Source organism: Scylla paramamosain, chromosome 9 (genome assembly GCF_035594125.1).
Source record: "Scylla paramamosain isolate STU-SP2022 chromosome 9, ASM3559412v1, whole genome shotgun sequence".
In the NCBI taxonomy this organism is placed as follows: domain Eukaryota; kingdom Metazoa; phylum Arthropoda; class Malacostraca; order Decapoda; family Portunidae; genus Scylla; species Scylla paramamosain.
This window is the reverse complement of record NC_087159.1, coordinates 23,652,501-23,672,500: the sequence shown is the minus strand read 5'-3', so window position 1 is coordinate 23,672,500 and position 20,000 is coordinate 23,652,501. Positions and strand designations below refer to the sequence as shown.

The following is a 20,000-nucleotide window of genomic DNA, read 5'->3' as shown; positions in this document are numbered from 1 at the left end:
TGTATGAGAATGACTTTTTTTCTTAGAAATTTCTTTCCAATTTTAGGGTGAGTCTTCCAAGATGCAGCATCTTGTAAGCCTTGAAATACAGTATTTCCTCAATTCAGTGAAATTTATTGCATTATAATTCTGTCTGCCTCTTCTATAGTCCTCCTTCCTTTCTTCCATTTCCTCTTTTATACCAAACTTGAGTAAAATGTGGTCACTCTTCCCTATCAGGGTCTATAGTTGAGGTCTTCAATAATTTCTAGTTATTTTGTGAACAATAAATCCAATCTGGAGGATTCTTCGTTTGTTCTGAATCTGGTATTTTCCTTCATCCATTGTGTTAGAACATTATCCGTTATTAATTTCAGCAACCCATTTCTCCACAACAGTTCATTTCCTTCCATCGACCAGTCCTCCCAACACACCTCCTTATAGTTAAAGTCCCCCCATCAAGACTATATTGTGACTTTGCAATCAAACTTTCCATAGGTTCACTTCTATCTATTAACATTTTTCATAATCCCCAGTACTCCATGATTTTGTTTTTGGTGGAACATATACCACTGCATAGTCTCTCCTCTCTCCTCCTCTCTTCTTTATTCCCACCCTTAACACCTCTGCGCCACCTTAACCATGTCACCATCAACTGTTAGGTTCTTTTTCACTAACAACATCACTCCACTGCCTTGTTTACTTTTTCTATTTCTCATCCATATATGTCTTCCACCACCCATGTTGAGATTCCTGAATGTATTACTTAATTTGGTCTCTGTGATCCACATATCTGGTTTGTGTTTTCCAAATAATTTAACTAGTAGTGCAGTCATCACCCCTTTCACATTTGTTTATAACAATTTTAGTTCTCATTTCCCCTATCTGTCACCCTCACATACCACTTCCTTATCTTCATATCCATGACTCTCCAGTAAAACTTCTCTGTCTCTGTTCTGGTTGCATTTTTTCTTTGACTTTTTTCAACAGTTTATTTATCTTAACTCTGTCTTGTTCATCCGTGTCTCTTTTCACCGAAACACTCTTGTATTGATCCTTTCTTACTAGTTTCCATGTCCTGGCCAACACTTCTTCTGACACAGTTTATGACCTGAATCTTATCTTTAATGGGTAGTGCCCTCCTTCCACATATTTACCAGTTCTATTCCCCTTTCTCAGTTTCTTCATCCCACTTACTTCCCTCCTCTTGCATCTCTCCAACTATACTTTATTTTCAAATGTTAAGAGACACAAGCTCCTGGGTGGAGCATGTTAGGGGATCAACATTCTGGCCTGCTATTGGATGGCTGTTTTCAGTGGAAAGTGTGCATTTTACAGTGCTTCATTGTTTCTTTACCAACACACAAACTCTTGCCTTTGAGTACATGAAAACACTGTGTGAGAAGTATACAGGCTTGTAAACTTGTGCATGGGCAAGATGATGATGATAGTCATCTTAAGGTGCTTTGGAACACCTGGACTGCAAATATCTAACCCCTAACCTGAGACATGAGAATGGGAGAGGCTTAACCAGCATTAATGCTCAGTGGGCCCTTAAATCCCAGCCAGCCAGGCTTGTGGGTTGCCCTGGGGTGACAGAGTCGGCCAATGACGACAGGTTGAGCATACCTTACATTGCTGTCATGCCGTTTTATCCATTCATTAGGGTACTTGATCTGGAACTTTTTTATTATATATTTCCTGCTGCACTGTGGCTTCCTCCATTAATTGTCAGTCACTTTGAAAGTAAGAAAATAGCCAGCAAGAACTGGGTAATCATAATGTCACAAAAATATATATATATTATGGGGAGGAGGAGGAGACAGAGATAGGAGAAAGAGGAAGTGTTTGATCTGGGTGAGAGACTCAAGGAATTAGCAGTAACATGTGGGAGGGCAGACCACCATCTGGGAGAGCCAGGTGTCTGGTAGTGTATTTATTGAGTCACCAAAATAATGTCAAGCCCACTGCCACACCTCAGGACACTGCCACCCAATGGGGAAAGAATCCAGGGCCTGCCAAGCTCCACTGTGAAGGAGGAGCTTGTATCTCTAACATTCAAGAATAGAGTATACAGTGGAACTTCATGAGGGAGGAGCTTGTATCTCTAACATTCAAGAATAGAGTATACAGTGGAACTTCATGAGGGAGGAGCTTGTATCTCTAACATTCAAGAATAGAGTATACAGTGGAACTTCAGCTTTTGTGATTAATCTGAGTGAAAAGTCTGATGAAAACCAAATGTATGAAAAATGAGGCAATATTTCCCGTAAGAAATAATGTAAATTCAATTAGTCAGTTCCAGACACCCAAAAATATTAACAAAAATGCATTTTATCGAGAATAACTACAGTTTTACATACAGAAAATAAATATAAATGACTAATGAAATGAATAAGTGAACATTTAACATCACTTTTACCTTTTGTTGGCATATGGAATTGATTGTTGATATAGATTTCCCATACATCCTGGCAAGATTGGCCACATGTACACCACTTTCGTTCTTTGCTATGAGTTCTTTCTTGAATTCTATCATGTTTCTCACCTTCTTTATCTAAGAGCTGGCACTCGGAACTTTCTTTGGTCTCATGGCGGCTTATTTTAGCAATCACACTCAATAAACAAGCACAAAAAACAATGGATTATTACAAAATGTTTTGGATGAACGTGTTGGGTGATGCTCACTCAACAAGAAACAAAGGTAGACTGAGTCACGAACTCAGTCTGTGTGGGCACTCAATTCCAGGAAATGAATGGGTAAGTCATGCAAACAGTTGGACGAGTTTGGTATGGACCATTTTCAACTGTACAAAAACCGAGTGGACATACAAAAACTGGGACAAAATTTCAGTTAAAAAAGTCATTGAAAAGCAAATCGCATGAGCTTTTCATCTCATCATCTCCTCTCCTCTAACTGACTGTCTTCAGCCTCTCTCTCATCGCCGCAGTGTTGCATCTCTAGCTGTCTTCTACTGCTATTTTCATGCTAACTGCTCTTTTGATCTTGCTAACTGCATGCCTCCCCTCCTCCTGCGGCCTTGCTGCACAAGACTTTCTTCCTTCTCTTACCCCTATTCTGTCCACCTCTCTAATGCAAGAGTTAACCAGTATTCTCAATCATTCATCCCTTTCTCTGGTAAACTCTGGAACTCCCTGCCTGCTTCTGTATTTCCACTTCCTATGACTTGAATTCCTTCAAGAGGGAGGTTTCAAGACATACTTCAGTTTTTGACTACCGCTTTGGACCCTTTTATGGGACTGGCATTTCAGTGGGCAATTTTTTTTATTGGATTTTTGTTGCCCTTGGCCAGTGTCCCTCCTACATAAAAAAAAAAAAAAAACTAGGGCATACGAAAACTGAGGTTTGGCTGTAATATCTTGGCAATCTCCCTTTCCTGTTTCTCCCTCTCATGCCTCTTTGGTGTCACTCTCTCCTTTTATCCAAAGGCAATTACACCCTTTTTCCTTTCAACTGTGTCCCGTACAAGACCCTCCTCCTTAATTACTTTAACCACAGTTTTGACTTTGCTTCTTTTGCTTATTCCTTCATGGTTTTCTTAAACTGAACTTATTTTAGTTCCTGAGCCTTTCCAAGCTCAGCATTTTCTTTATGCAGAACACTGACTTTCTCCTCATTGGCTTTGACTTTCTCTCCATTATCTCCCACCTTTGTTTGAAAGGTCACAGAACTTAATTTCCAACTTGGTATACCTCTTCTTTAAATCCTGGCTTTCCACCATCATAGCACAATTCATTTGCAATTCCTTCAGCCTTTCATTCATATCATTCAACATTATTCTCCAGCATTAACACTCTTCTATGCATAATTTTATCTACAAGTGTATGTGTGTGTGTGTGTGTGTGTGTGTGTGTGTGTGTGTGTGTGTGTGTGTGTTTCCCATCTTTGACTCCACTCCCAAATTACATTCAGATCTTTTTGTAAAGTGGTACAATCCTCCTTCCTCTCCACCTTTCTCATTAGCTGTGCATCATCAGCAAATAGGTTCATGTAACTAGTCACTCCTTTCATCATGTCATTCTCATAGATTACAAACATCACTGGTGCTGAGACAACCTTGTGAACTCCACTAAGTACCTCACTCCAAGAGAATTTTGTGTACCTGATCTCTGTTTTAATTTTTCTATCAATCAGAAAATTAGGTTATCGATTTCAATAATGTTCCTTTTATACCTCTGATATTTTTCAGTTTCCACAAGAGTCTTTTATGGGGCACTTTATCAAATGCCTTCTTTAAGTCCAAATACACACCATCAACCCATCCCTCTCCTTGACAATATCAGTAATCCTAGAATAGTAACATATCAAGTTCATTGTACTCAGTCTCCCCTCTCTGAAACCAAACTGTCTGTCAATACTTAATTTTCTTCTAAATACTTAGGCCATCTTTTTAACCAATTTTTCTTATATTTTTGCTACCACACTTGTTAATGACACTGGTCTGTAATTGGAAGGCTGCTTCTTTTGTACCACAATATCAGTCCTTTTCTAATGCTTTGGTACTAATCCTTTTTTCAGTGAACACACAGTGATGTCATGCATTTTACTAGCTGATAGGGTGCTACATTCCCTCAGCATACAGTTGGACACTCCATTTGGCCCATGGCTTTCCTTACATTCAGACTTTCTGTCATCTTCCTCACCTCACTCTCAGTCACCTCAGTCTCACTCAATCCATCTACGTTCTCACTTGCCACCTCTGGTCTAACAGACAGTTTTCCTGGGGAAGACACTTTAGAAGCATTCATTCATCACTTCAGCCATTTCTGCTTCTCCCATCACAACCATACCATTAACGTTTTACTTGCTCATTCCTTTTCTGGTTTTAATTTTTCCATTTACATATCTATAGAAGAGCCTTGGATCATCTTTACATTTATCTATGATATCTTTCATGGTTACATATTTTGTCTCTCCATACTCTGAGTATTAATTTCTCACCCTCTTGTATATCCCCTAATTCTCTTGTGTTTTTATATTTTTCCATTTATTCCAGGCCATTTCCCTTCTTTTTTTCATCTCACATCTTCTATTAAATCATTCCTACTTTCTGGCATCTCTGTCTTTTCTTTGGCACAGATCTCCTCACACCTTCATACAGTGGAACTTCAGTTCTCGAACTTAATTTGCTTCTGAATGCTGTTTGAAATCCAAAATGTTGAGAAATTGAAACTATTTTCCCCATAGGAATCAGTGTAAAATGTATTAATTTGTTCCCAGACACCCATCTACCCTGTCTTAGCACCTTATGACAGATGTTCCCACTGCCAAGATGACTGCTTTGCATTTCCAGGTCAGAAATTATTTATCCAGATAGGACATATTAAATGAGCTTAATGACACGGAACTCATCAGAAGATACTGTTAAGAAGCCTTACACAGAGAAGGAGCAATGCACTTACCGCCAAAATGAAGGTGGTCATAACACTTAGATATATTGTTACTGGGAAATTACAGTTGTGCAGTAGTGATGGTGTTGTGGGTAACTGAGAGATTACTCCCGAGTTACGAAAACTGTTTGTTTACATTGAGGCTCTTCAATGGGATCACATTTAACTCATTTCAAAGATTGAATTACTGTTTTACCCATTGTGTCTCTCCTCCAAATACATAACAGTGGAAATACTTATAGAAACTGTAAATTAGTAATAAGCAGCAGCTTTTTTTTGTCTTACAGTATTTAGTAACTTTATTTGAGAACCAAATTATGGTACAGGAACCAAAGCAATTATGCATTCACTATTCTGTTTGAGAACTGATTTGTTTGAAAAGGGAGGCATTTGATAACAGAGGGTCCTCTGTATATGTTTATCAACTCTCTCCACTTTTCTTCCACTCTCACAGCTCTATCAAACTTACACCAGTCCATATGTTTGAAGCAGTTTCTTAAACCTTCAAAATTTGTCCTTCCATAGTTATACCTCTTGCATATGTGATCTTCATCTGTTTTCACTCCTCTCACTTTCACTGTAACACTCTACCATTATTTGGTCACTTGTGGTTATTGGGCTCTTGTAGTACACTTTCTCCATCTCTTCTGATTCCTTTGTAAATATTAGGTCCAACCATGAGGGCTTGTCTTCACCTCTAAATTCAGTATTTTCATCCACCCACTGTGTCATTAAGTTATGCATAGCCATCCTTAACAACTCTCCTCCCCATGACTCTTTACTTCCTTCCACCAACCAATCTTCCTATTTTACATTCTTACAGTTGAAGTAACCCATAATTGTTATGTTATCACGGGTACTCATCAAACACTCCTCTACTTTTTTTGTGCCCTCAATCTTTTATAGTATTTTTCTTTTCTTCAAGAACTTGTCCAGTGGAATGTGCACCACAGCAAAATCCCAATTGCTCTTACCACTGCTGCTAACCTTCCTTCAAAGGTCATCTCATTTGCAACTAAGTCTTTTTTCACTAGTATCATCATCACTCCACCTTATTTTTATTTCCTATTAGTTTCCACATATTGTATTTTTCTTCCCTAATGTTGATGTCAGTGCCATCACTCAGCTTTGTTTTTGTGATTTCCATCACATCTGGTGTACTTTTCCATAAGTAATCATTTAATTCCTTCAGTGCAGATAATAGCCCATTTATATTTGTATATACAACTTTTAATTCTTTTCCTTAGTTCCTTCCTTGGTAATCCACCACTTCTTCAGCTTCATATCTCTGACTTTCCAATAAAACTGTTTCTTTTCCTCCTCTGTTCTTGGCTCTTTCTTGCTACCTTCCACAACTCACTGGTTTTCTTTCTTTCATCCTCACTCATATCTTTTCCAACCCATGTATTCTTACACTCTATTTTTCCGTCTCCAGGATCCATTTAGTGTCCCCTCAGCTACAGCTTTGGACCTGAACTTTATTTTCATGGGTCTGCTTTGACCTTTCACATATTTACCTAATCTTATTACTTCTTCAGTCTCATCTCTAAGGTCTGTCTCCTTTTCAGTCACATCTTTTGCTTAATGCTGTTGCAATGTTCCTGTCATGTTTCTCTCTCTCTCTCTCTCTCTCTCTCTCTCTCTCTCTCTCTCTCTCTCTCTCTCTCTCTCTCTCTCTCTCTCTCTCTCTCTCTCTCTCTCTCTCTCTCTCTCTCTCTCTCTCTCTCTCTCTCTCTCCTGGTTCATTATTACCTTGTCTTCTTTCACTCAAAGGTTACCACACACTTTTTTTTTATCCACCAAATTTCTTTCTCTTTAATTACTTTTCTTTCTCTTTAATTTCTTTAATGACTGTTTTAGCTAGAGCTTTTTCCTTTTTTTCTTATTTGGCAGTTTATTGTTTCCCCAAGGCTGGCATTTTCTTCTTCATTCTGTTTTTCACTGAAGTCCTTCACTTGGGGTAATGAAAACACTGGATAAATGCTTATTTTTTTCTGGTTGCATGGCCTAGACCTGTGTAAATGTGTGTTTGTCCTCTCAGGGAGTGTGATGTAGTCGTGCAGCACCATTTTATCTAAAACTGCACATGTTTACCAAGATGTATTTACTTAGTTGTAATTCACAGGGCCTGAGTTAGGCTTGTGTAGTCCCGTCTCCATATCTACACTTGTCCAGTTTTCCCTTAAAGTTGTGCACAGTCATTGCTGGTACTACATCCTCATTTACCTTGTTCCAAACTTCTATATTTCTTTATAGGAAACTATATTTCTTCTTGTGGGGAGATCACACTGTTTCAGCATATTCAAGCTTTAGTCTAATCATAGTGGTAATTATCTTTCTCATCATATCTTTATCCATGTATTGGAATGCTGTTCCAATATTTCTCACCATTTTATATGTATCTCTGAATATCTTTTCTACATGCTTCTGATTAATGACTATCCTGTATTATCAATCACTCTTCTTGTACTTTTATTATTTCTTCATTTCACACTTTACATGTCCATTTTGGTCTCTTGTCACTTTTTTCCCATTTCCATTACCTGACATTTTTTCACATTAAATTCCATCTTCCATTTCTTACTCCAATCCTAGATTTTATTCAAATTCTCTTGTAAAATTTCAGTCTTTGTTGTTTCTTAAAGTCTTTCTTGTTTATTGTATGTCTTTGTAATTTTGTATCATCTGCAAACAAGCTCATGTATCTCTTTACTCCATCAGGCATATCATTTCTGTAGATCAGGAAAAGTATTGATGATCATTGTGGTACTCCACTCTACTTTTCTCCATTTCGATTTTGCATCTTTTATTACCATTCTCATTTTCCTTCCCTTTAAGTAACTTTCCATCCAGTTTTTATTTTAACATTTAATCCTGTGGTATTTTCTAGCTTCCATAATAATAGCCTGTTGTGGGGAACTTTGTTGAAAGGCTTTTTTTTATATTTAAATACACACAGTCTATCCATCCATCCCTCTCATGTGTTATATTAGTCACTCTTGAATAGAAGTTCATCAGACTCCTTATACTCGTACATGATTGCTTTTGTTTAAAGCCATACTGTTTTTCTGTTATATGTTTTTCTAAAATTTCTGTCCACTGCTTTTTTATCACTTTTTCACAGATCTTACATACTATGCTGGACTTTGATAGTGGTCTATAGTTTAGTGGTTCTTCTTTCTTTCCACTTTTATAAATTGCACCATGTCTGCACTTTTCATTCCTTAGCCTTTCTTCCAGCTGATATTGAGCACTTAATTATGTCATATACTTGTTCAATTAATTGTTTCCTGATCTCTTTTAGAATGAATCCTGATACTCCTTCTGGTCCTGTTGCTTTCCTCTCTTTCAGTTCCTCCATCATTTTATAAACTTCTTTAATTACTATAATTTCCCACATTTGCTTAGTTATTTATCTTATCTGGTTTTTTAAATTCTAATTCTTCTGTGAAAACTTGTTGAAACTTTTTGTTTAGCAATTCACTCATTCTTTTGGGTCTTCATATGTTTCATTTCCACCCTTCAGTTTTTCTAGTTTTTCTTTAGTTTAATTTTTCCATTTATGAATCTGTAGAAAAGTTTTAGTTCATTCTTGCATTTTTCAACTATATCCTTTTCATATCCTTTCTCCTCCTCTCTTCTTACTTTCACATATACTTTTTGTTGCTATCTTAGTCTTTTTTATTTTTATTGTTTTGATTTCTCTTCTTTCTTATCCATGCTTCATCTCTTTTTTTTTGTACTTGCACATTTTGCATTGAACCACACCTGTTTTTGGTTTGTATAATGGGACATAATTATTCATTCCAGTCTCATATATTTCCATAAAAATATCATATTTATCTTGCATATCATTTGCCCTTTTCAGCTTTTCCTAGTCTATTTTTTCATGAAATTTCTTAAGGTCATCTATGTTCACTTTTCATAGTTTCCATCTACAAAGCAATGTCCATTGACTTGCATCCCCCAGCTAGGGAGGGGTGTGAAAAAAACTGGCAGAGACCACTTAAATGCATAACTTCATAGAAGCTGTTTTAGCTAGAGATGAGATATGAAGTTTCCAGCTTAGATTGTAATTAAGAACATAAGAACATAAGAAATAAGGGAAGCTGCAAGAAGCAACAAGGCTTACACGTGGCAGTCCCTGTATGAAATATACCTACAATATTTCCACCTATCATCCCCATCCACAAACCCGTCTAATCTCTTAAAGCTCCATAATGTCTCAGCACTAACAACTTGATTACCTTATTCTGTTCCACTCATCTACCACTCTATGAGAACCAATTTTTTCTTATCTCCTTCCTAAACCTAAATTTTTCAAGCTTGAACCCGTTATTTCTTGTTCTACCACAGTTGCTGATCCTAAGAATTTTGCTTACATCCCCCTTGTTGTAACCCTTATACCACTTAAAAACTTCTATCAGGTCCCCGCTTAACCTATGCCTTTCTAAAAAATGTAAATTTAACAACTTCAGTTTCACCTCGCAAGGAATACTCCTCATCCCCAGTATCCTTTTAGTCATTAAAGAATAGGCTGAGGATGTTCAGTGTAGAAGAGGGGGATGGCTGAGTGTCACTGAAGAAAAGGGGATAGTTCTGGAAGATTGTGTCAAGTTGATAGATGATCTTGCCCAAGAGATTAATACCACCATTAGAAAAAAATACCCGTTTCATAAAAGGGTACCTAGCTCACTAGCTGCATCTACCTCAGTCTTAAGGTGACTAGACCTTGGGATTTTCCCCAAGATCTTGGGATGTTGGGAATTTTTTTGCAGAAATGCCTCATATCTTGGGATATTTTATGTCTTTAACTTTATCCTCAAGAAGCAAGCAAGTGCACATTTATGAAACAGCAGTATTTTTTTTTCTAATGGTGGTATTAATTTCCTGGGCAAAACCTTCAAACTGCAATAACAAATCAAGCATTGGGCTTCCAGGTTCTTCTTGTTGGAAGTTTGTCTACATTCAGCCTGTTCCTAAAAAGGATGATTGTTCTAATCCCTTAAACTACTACCCTACTGCTTTAATTTCCTGCCTATCTAAAGTTTTTGAATCTATCCTGAACAGGAAGATTTTTGAACATTTATCACTTCACAACCTTCTATTTGATCGCCAGTATGGGTTCCGTCAAGGCCACTCTATTGTTGATCTTCTGATTTTACTTACTGAATCTTGGTCTTCCTCTTTCAGAGATTTTGGTGAAACTTGCTGTTGCCTTGGATACATCAAAAGCTTTTGATAGAGTCTGGCACAAAGCTTTGATTTTCAAACTACCCTCCTACGGCTTCTATCCTTCTCTCTGTAACTTCATCTTTTTTATCTGCTACCAATTAACTCTCAGGAGATATCATCTTAATCCTTCAAAATCTATCCTCCAAGACTCAGCTACTTTACTTATCTCGCTGCATCAGGAAGTTCCCTCCCATTAAAAACTTAATGATCAATATTACCTGTAGTCCAAGTTCTACCTAAGTGACTCTTTCATCTCTATTTGATAGAACTGTCTTAAAAATTATTCTCCCATGTGGGATCTGTGACTACCTATTTTGAAAAGTTGTCCTGAACTATAGTCCAGAAGTCCTCTGCATTATTGCCCCCAACTATTAAATCCTAGTCAATATTTCTATGGCATCACTGCTATCATATCTATCTCTAAAGCTGAACTCTTCTCTCAAACCTACTGCTATCACATCTATCTCTAAAGCTGAACTCTGCTCAAACCTGTGCTAAAAACTCTACCTTGGACAATTCAGGGCTTGTTCCTTCCTCTCCTCCATCCTTTAACTACTTCATGCTACCTATTAAAATTCTTTGTAATGTTTTCCATGCCCTCGCTGGCCTATACCCTCAGAAGGCTTATGGACCTGATGGGATTCCTCCTATTCTCTGAAACTGCACCTCCGTGCTTACACCTTGCTTAGTCAAACTCTTCTAACTCTGTCAGTCAGATGATGGAAGGCTTAAGTACCATTTGTGGGCCACCTCTCTATCATGTTTAATGAGAACATACTGCATTAAACCAAGATTTGGAAGGCTTAGGGTGAGAGAAAGGGTGAAGAAAGACCACCTCAATGCTAGACACAATCACCTTCATTATGCACTCTGCACACACAAACAGTAGTCATTCCATGGAAAATCAAAATAATACCTCCTCAGATCCCCCCAATTAGCAGAGGTAAAATGCCAGAGGCACCTCTGCATTGGGGGATCCTGAGAAGGAATTAGAGCTATAGGATAAGATACAAATATAATTTGCAATTGGTGGAGCCCAACAGAGAAGATAGTGATAATATAAGCACAGCAGAAGGATTGAGGATATGAGGAACAATTAGGGATACAAGTTGGGTGCTGCTGCTGATAATCGAAAACATCATTTGGAAAAATCTTAGTAAAGGATGTTGGAGGATGGAGGAAAGGGAGAAATGAGCTCTTAATCATCCAACATTGAGTTTTTAGCAAAAGTTTTAATAAAAGGTTTGGTTTTAGAGATAAATTATGTGGCAGTGATGCCATCAGGTTGAAATAGAAGAGGGAAAGATGATTGAAAGAAGTTATTGAAGATATATTTTGTTAAATGCCAGAAGTCACAGGGAGAGTTAGATCTAGAAAGATTTTGACATTTTCTATGATGGAGTTTTTGGTAAATTGGTGTGATTCTGAGCAGAAATGAAAAGCACATGAATTTCAGATGATGGAAAGCTCAGGTACTGTTTTCTATCATGGATAGCATGAGAACAGTCTGAAGTAAACCAAGGTTTAGAAAGTGTTAGATGTAAGAAAGAGTATGGAATGTATGCCTCATTGCCAGACACAAATAACCCTATTATGTGCTTGGCACACACAGGTGGACCTTGATGTGGAACCAGTAGTCATTCCATGGAAATCAGAATAATATCGCCTCAGTTTTCCTAGTTAGTTTTGCCAAAAGCCCAGAGGTACTTCTGCTTTATAAGATCCTAAGGAGATATTGAAATAATAGGACAAAAGATGTAAGTTTATGATTGGTGGAATCTAATTGAGAGGACAGAGTGACAGAATAAGCTGAAGGATTAGGTATTGGGAAAAGATCAAGAATGTTGAATGTATCTCTAAAATGTGGATATGGGCAGGGTGTTGCACTGATTGCTGTAGGTTGTGAAGGATAGCAAAATTAAAGGCTAGTTCACTAGATTGATCAGTGAAGGAAAATGAAAGCCAAAGCTGATGGTAAACTTTAGAGTTTCCTTGAATGGAGATTTCTGCAGAGGGGAAGTGGGTCAGGGTGTGTTCCACATTGAAAGTTAATTTTCATACAATTTTTTATAGTAGAGTTAAGTGAGAGATATGCATCACAGATAAATTTTGGGTGAGAGTGTCTCATGTCTAAGCCAGAAGGCAAAAATTTCAAAAGAACTAAGGGTATGGGCATGAAAGCTAGTTAAGTCATTGTATTTGTAGACACAACATCCAGCTTCTGACAGAAAGGATAGAGAAAGTAGCAGGAAACAGAGAAGGGTTTTCCATCAGTAGTCTCAGACACCTGCATTTTAGTGAGGAAAAGAAAATGAGGCATAGTAGAGGGGAGGTGATGTTCTGTGTGTTATGTGCACAACAGAGGTGATAGTGTCTGGCATGGAGGCATACATTCCTCACTCTTTCTGTCACCCTCAACCTTTGAAACCCTGGTTTGACCCAGCCTGTTCTCATGCTATGCATGATAGAGAGGTGGCCAACAAAAGGTATTTGAGCCTTCCCATCACCTCAATCTCAAGCACTTCATATTTCTGCTGGGAATTGTGTCAAGTCTCTTCTCCAAACAACAAAAAACTCCTTCATCAATAGAAAGTGCCAAAATCTTTCTAGATCTAGATGCTTTATAACTTCTGGCATGTTGCCAAAAATATCTAATAACTTTATCTTTCTCTCCTTTATTTCAACCTGATGACACAACTGCCATTTCCTCCATTTCTAAAGCTGAACTCTTCACTCAAACCTTTGCTAAAAACTCTAACCCTGGATGATTCAGGACATGTTCCTCCCTCTCCACCACCCTCCAACTACTTAATGCTACCTATTAAGATCCTTCACAGTGATGTTTTCCATGCCCTTGCTGGCCTTAACCCTCAGAAGGCTTGTGGACCTGATGGAATCCCTCCTATTGTTCTCCAAAACTGTACCTCTGTGCTTGCACCTTGCCTAGTCATACTCTTTCATATTTGTGTGTCAACATCTACCTTTCCTTCTTGCCTACATTCAGCCTGTTTCTGAAAAGGGTGACCTCTCTAATCCCTCAAACTATCATTCTATTGCTTTGATTCCCTGGCTCTAAAGCTTTTGAATTTATCCTCAACAGGAAGTTTCTTAAATGTCTGTTACTTCACAACCTTATCTGATTGCCAGTATTGGTTCTGTCATGGCTGCTCTACTAGTGATCTGGCTTTCCTTATTGAGTCTTGTTCATCCTTTTTTTAGGAATTATGGTGTAAATTTCACTGTTGCCTTAGACATATCAAAATCTAAAGCCTTTGATAGTGTAACACAAAGCTTTAATTCCTGAACTACTCTCCTATGGAGTGTAGTTAAGAAATTAAAGCTTTGTGTTACTTAGTAGCTTCATCTCAAGTTTCCTTTCTGACTGTTCTATTGCTGTTGTGGTATAGTCACTGTTCTCCAAAAGCTTTTAACAGTAATGTTCCTCAGGGTTATGTCCTGTCACCCTCCTATTATTCATCAATGAACTAAGCTAAAATTCTTGTCCTATCCACTCCCCTGCTGATGATACAACCTTGCTCTTTTCCACATCTTTTCATAGACATCCAACCCTAAATTGAACAGGACATGCAGGGAAGCCACAGAATACTTGACCTGATCTCTAAAATTTCTAATTGGGGCAGAGCAAACTTAGCACAGTGGAACCTTGATTACTGAATGCCTCCTTTTTCGAACAAATCAGTTTTTTAACAAAATTTTGAACTCATAATTGCTTCAGTTGCAGTACCATAATTCAGTTCTCAAACAAAGTTACTTGATTTCAAACACTAAAAGACAAAGAAAAGGCTGCTGTTTATTATAAATTTATAATATGTATAAATATTTCCTTTGCTTTTTATGCATTTGGAGGAAAGACACAGTGGGTAAGACAGTAATTCAATCTTTGAAAAAAAAGTTCCCATATTTGCCGGCATATTAGACACACTTTTTTCTTGAAAAAAAGTATTTGATAATTACTGTGTATCTAATGCAGCCATAGTACAGATGCCTAGGCTTGTAAGTCTATGCCTATAGGTGTGGATTTGAAGCAGTAGTACACAAAGCACAAATATTGCTACTAATGGTATTACAACTAATAAACTCTCTCTCTCTCTCTCTCTCTCTCTCTCTCTCTCTCTCTCTCTCTCTCTCTCTCTCTCTCTCTCTCTCTCTCTCTCTCTCTCTCTCTCTCTCTCCCTCCCCCCCATTTCCCCTTCCCTGCCCCCCTCCCCTTCCCTCCCCCCTCTCCCTTATCCCTTATCTTTGACAGATAAAGGGGAGAGGAGGTGGGTTTGGGACAAGAGGAAAGAATAAGGGAGAGGGAAAGGAAAAGGTGGGGAAGGGACATAACCAGGGAAGGAGAGTACATGAGGGGAGGAAGTGGAGGAAAGGTGAAGGAAAAGGATGGGAGGAAGGGAAGAAATTATAAAGAATAAATATAAATTGCAAGGGTGAGAAGTGAGTGAAGAATCTGAGGGAGAGAGAGGAAATATTGTTAAATAAATATTCTCTTTTCTTGTCTCCTACTCCTTTTCATTTTTCCTCCATCCATTTTCTTCCCATTTATGCTCCTTCCATCCATTTTCATTCCCAGTCAGGCTCATTCAACTTGGCAGTCCTCAGGATCAAAGAAAGCCTTTGACAAAGTTCCACACTGAAGATTGCTATGGAAGATAAAAAATTATGGAAAAATTGGAGGAAGACTGCTGGAGTGTATGGAGGATTATTTGGATGATAGAGAGATGAGAATTGTAATACAAGATCAAAATTCATCTTGGCTGAAAGTAACTAGTGGTGTCCCACAGGGGTCAGTGTTGGGACTGATAATGTTTGTAATATATGTGAATGACATAAATAAAGAAATAGATAGTTATATGAACTTATTTGCAGATGATGCTAAGCTGATGAGAAAAATAGAAAATGTAAATGATTGTATGGTACTGCAAGATGATTTACATAAGATAAATAGATGGAGTAAATCTTGGCAAATGGAATTCAATTCAAGTAAATGTAAAGTAATGGAGTTTGGTAAGAGTAAGAAAAGAATACAATATCATTATGAGATGGATGGTGTGAAGTTAAAGAAATCAAAAGAAGTGGATTTGGGAGTAACAGTTACTGAAAATTTGACTCTGGACAGACACATTGATAAAATCACTGGAGAGATGAATTTGTTGAAAAGAGTAAGAATGGCATTCTCATATTTGGATGAAGGAATGATAAAAAAGTTGTTGATTTCCATGATAAGACCAAGATTGGAATATGCAGCAGTGGTGTGGTCTCATACAAAAAGGAATATTATAAAATTGGAAAATGTACAAAGAGCAGTCACTAAGATAGTTTTGGAGTTGAGGAAGTAGACCTATGAAGAGAGATTAAGAATGTCGGAAATTCCTACCCTTGAAAATAGGAGGGAGAGAGGGGACTTGATAAACATCTATAGAATGATAATTGGTATGGAAGATGTGGACAAAGAATGTTTTATAAATTTAGACACAGTACAAGGGGACATAGTAAGAAGTTGAAGAAAGTTAACTGTATAAGAGACATCAAGTTTTCCTCACAGAAGTGTGAACAAATAGAATGAACTCAGTGAAGACATTGTCAATACCGTAACTGTCCATGCTTTTAAGACCAAACTGGATAGATATAGGGACAGGATACTATGAGATTACTCCCCTCCCATAAACCACAACTAGGTAAATACACATGCACTTCTAAACCAAACTTCTTGTCCTTATCCTCCTACGCTCATGATACCACCCTGCACTTTTCCACATCTTTTCGTAGATGTCCAATTCTTTAGGAAGTAAACAGCTCATACAGGGAAGCCATAGAATGCCTGACTTCTGATCTCTCTAAAATATCTGTTAGGGGTAGAGCAAATTTAGTAATAATGTTCATTGCTTCTAAAACTCAATTCCTCTATTTATCAGCTTGACACAACCTTCCAGATGTATAACCCCTCTTCTTCAGTGACACTCAACTGTCCCCCTCTTCTGCACTGAACATCCTCAGTCTATCCTTTACTTATAATCTGAACTGGAAACTTCACATCTCATCTCCAGCCAAAGCTGCTTCTATGAAGATAGGCGTTCTAAGTTGTCTCTGCCAGTTTTCTCACCCAAGCCCCTCGCCGCTGCTAAATCAATCTATATATATATATATATATATATATATATATATATATATATATATATATATATATATATATATATATATATATATATATATATCTTTTCTTGTATGGAGTTTGCTTTACATGTATGGAGTGGAGAGTGGATCCACTCACTTAGAGAGGGTGGAGTCAAAGGCTTTCTATCTGATTGTCTCCTCTCTTCTAATTGACTGTCTTCAGCCTGTCTCATTGCTCTCTCATCTCTCTCATTGTTTTAGTATTTTCTCCTTCCTATGACTTGAACTCTTTCAAGGGAGAGGTTTGAAGACACATCCACCAAATATGATTTTTCTGTTTTGATTCTCTTTAGGAATTGGCACTCAAGTGGACTTTTTTTTTTTTTTTCTTCTTCTTCTTCTTCTTCTTCTTCTTCCAGTGGCCCTTTTACATTAAGATTTTGTTTTCTAGTTTATGAGAAGTTTGTCTGAAACAGTCTGATATAATCTATAATCTGATTTATTAGTGTTCAGTATTGTAAGTGTTTACTTTATCTTCTCATATTTCTATATTCGTCTATATTCCTTCCTCTCCTACCTTTCACTAGTTATTATTGTATTCATTTTCTCTCTACCACCGTTTTTTACATATTAACATCTGTCTCTCATCATCTTAAGTAACACCTCATAGTGATCTGGCTCCTTAAAATATCCCTCTCACCATCTTGGCATCCATTTCATCCTTCCTCAGTCACTCATCCACTGATATATAGTTAGTCATGATCATATGTGCACCACTTTCATTTTTCTTCTCACATATGTATCTTTGGACCATTTTATGTTCGAAGAAAGTGTTTGCCAGGAACATTTTTTTTTTCCCCAAGTCATCAGGTACTCCTCATTGCCATTTATTCCATCTGCTCATCATTCTTGTTAATTCCATCCACCCCTCATATTCTTAGTACATCTACTTCATCATTACCCTCAACCTTTTCATTCATTCCTGCTAACACTACCTTTCTCCCTTCCCTATTTTTCTGAAGCACTCATTTACATAATTCCAAAATTTCACCATCTCTCTCTTTCTCATTTCTTGGACATACAGATCCATACACACAAATCCATGCATACTGAATTATACCTACTTTTCCCATGCCCACACTATCATAGATCATTGCCACCCATGTACCTCTCCCAACCATACTGTAGGACATAATTGGGGCACATACTTCCCTTCTTTTCCTCTTGCATTTTGGAACAATGATCATAGTGCAAAAACTGTCCATTGCATGCTTCTTTTGAATGCTGCAATCATATTGGAAATAAGCCAAACCGTTTTAGAAAAGAAAAAATATTTACTAAAAATGAGAAAAAAAGTTATAGTTATAAGCAGTGAAATTTTATGTCATACTGATCTACACTCATGAAACTGAACACCATTCTATTTATGAGTATCTCTAATCTATATTTAGACTAACAACTATCAATTTAGAGCTTTTGGGGCTTGGTCTCCATTTTAAAAGGATATCACATCCCCAAAGGTGTGGGGTATCACCACTCATTGTGGTGGCTACACTACTAGATGAGGATGCAGGATGCCTATCTGCATCCTCTCTCTGTCTTGAATGACTGCACTTCAGGATCTTTCCTTCCTCAAATGAGTTAGATTCTTCACTTTAGGCATTATAAAGAGATGTAATTGGTGAATAAAATTATGTGAAGGATGCAGTCTAGTCAAGCTGTCAACTCCTAGGCTGTCCCACACTGCACATAGTTGCCAACTACTGATACAGGGCCATGGGCCTATAAATGTTGATCTTGCTATATTTTTTTTTTATTGGGCAAAGCAAACTTTGTGTTGTTCAGTGTCTCAAAAGCCCAATTCCATTATCTTTCTTTGCCTTCTTTGGTAGCACTCAGGTTTTCCTTTCCTCATCATTGAACTTGTTAAGTGTATTGTTTTCTAATACTTTCATCTGGAAATTACACATCTCATTCCTCTTTAAAGGAGGTTTCAAGAAGTTTGATACATACTTTGTTGTTATACACAACTTGATCCAGTTTTTATAAATAAAGACAATAGCTGCATATTTCAAGTTTCAGCCTGTCATAGAGTAACGTGGAGTAAGATTAGCTTCCATAAAAGTACCAAGCTTGCACATTTCATACTTGAAAGAAGTTTGAGTCAGTTTATATAATGGACATAATGAACTACAGTAAAAGTAAGTTGGATCTAATAAGGAACAAAGTATATCAAATTACACAAATAACTGAGCTATTTGAAAACATAATTGTTATGCATATGATTGGCCATGTGCACTCTCACCCTCAACAAAGACATGTGCTTTCGCTAGTAAGTCCTGAGAAGGGCAACAAACTTAAGTACACAAAAACCACATGTATTCAAGAAAGTGACTATAATACATCCGTCCATCATAGAGCATGTGTAGGTGGTTGTACGTGAAGTTCCATCTATTTTTTAATGGTGCCATCTAGAATCTGGCTGAAAATCTTTTGGCAACCTAGATATTAAATCTGGATTAAATTTTAAGTATTTGCAGTCCAGAAAGCTTGTGGGTTATTTGATATCAGAGATACATATAAATATCCAAGTTAGTGTGGGTTTGCTGCATTCCTGAGGTAGGATATTTCTTATTTGTCACAGTATAGAATCAAATTTAATGTAGAGGGGTTCATCATCCTTATAATCTTTTAGATTATAAGTGCTTCATGGGTTTTATTGATCAAGATTGTATTGATAAGTAATGTTTGAAGTTTACTTTCATTAACTTGGGGACATATCTCATGATATTCTTCAAGGAAATTTATTGTTGTTTGTCATCCTTTTCAGGGAATGAGTTTCATGTTTTTTTTTAATTAAACTTTTATACATGAATTCTACTTATCTATATTATTACACACCTCTGAGTTGTGTGTTCATTGTATTTTAATTCTATGATTATTAATTTGATGCTGATATCCATGTATGGAGTATGCTTCACATGTCTAGGGTGGGGGGGGGGTTCCACTCATACTGCTCTTCCAGACAGGGTGGAATCAAAAGCTTTTCATCTCATCAACTCCTCTCCTCTAACTGACTGTCTTCAGCCTCTCTGTCATCGCCGCATTGTTGCATCTCTAAGTGTCTTCTACCGCTATTTTCATGCTAACTGCTCTTCTGATCCTGCTATCTGCATGCCTCCTGTTCTCCCGCAGCCTCGCTGCACAAGACTCTTATTTCTCTCATCCCTATTCTGTCCACC

At 37.4% G+C, this 20,000-nt stretch overlaps 1 protein-coding gene across 14 annotated transcripts in view; it reads left to right on the top strand.

Moving 5' to 3' along the window:
• LOC135103725 (stress-activated protein kinase JNK-like) overlaps positions 1-20,000 on the top strand; it is a 310,917-nt gene that overhangs the window by 153,726 nt on the left and 137,191 nt on the right. The gene's annotated exons all lie outside the window — the stretch shown is intronic.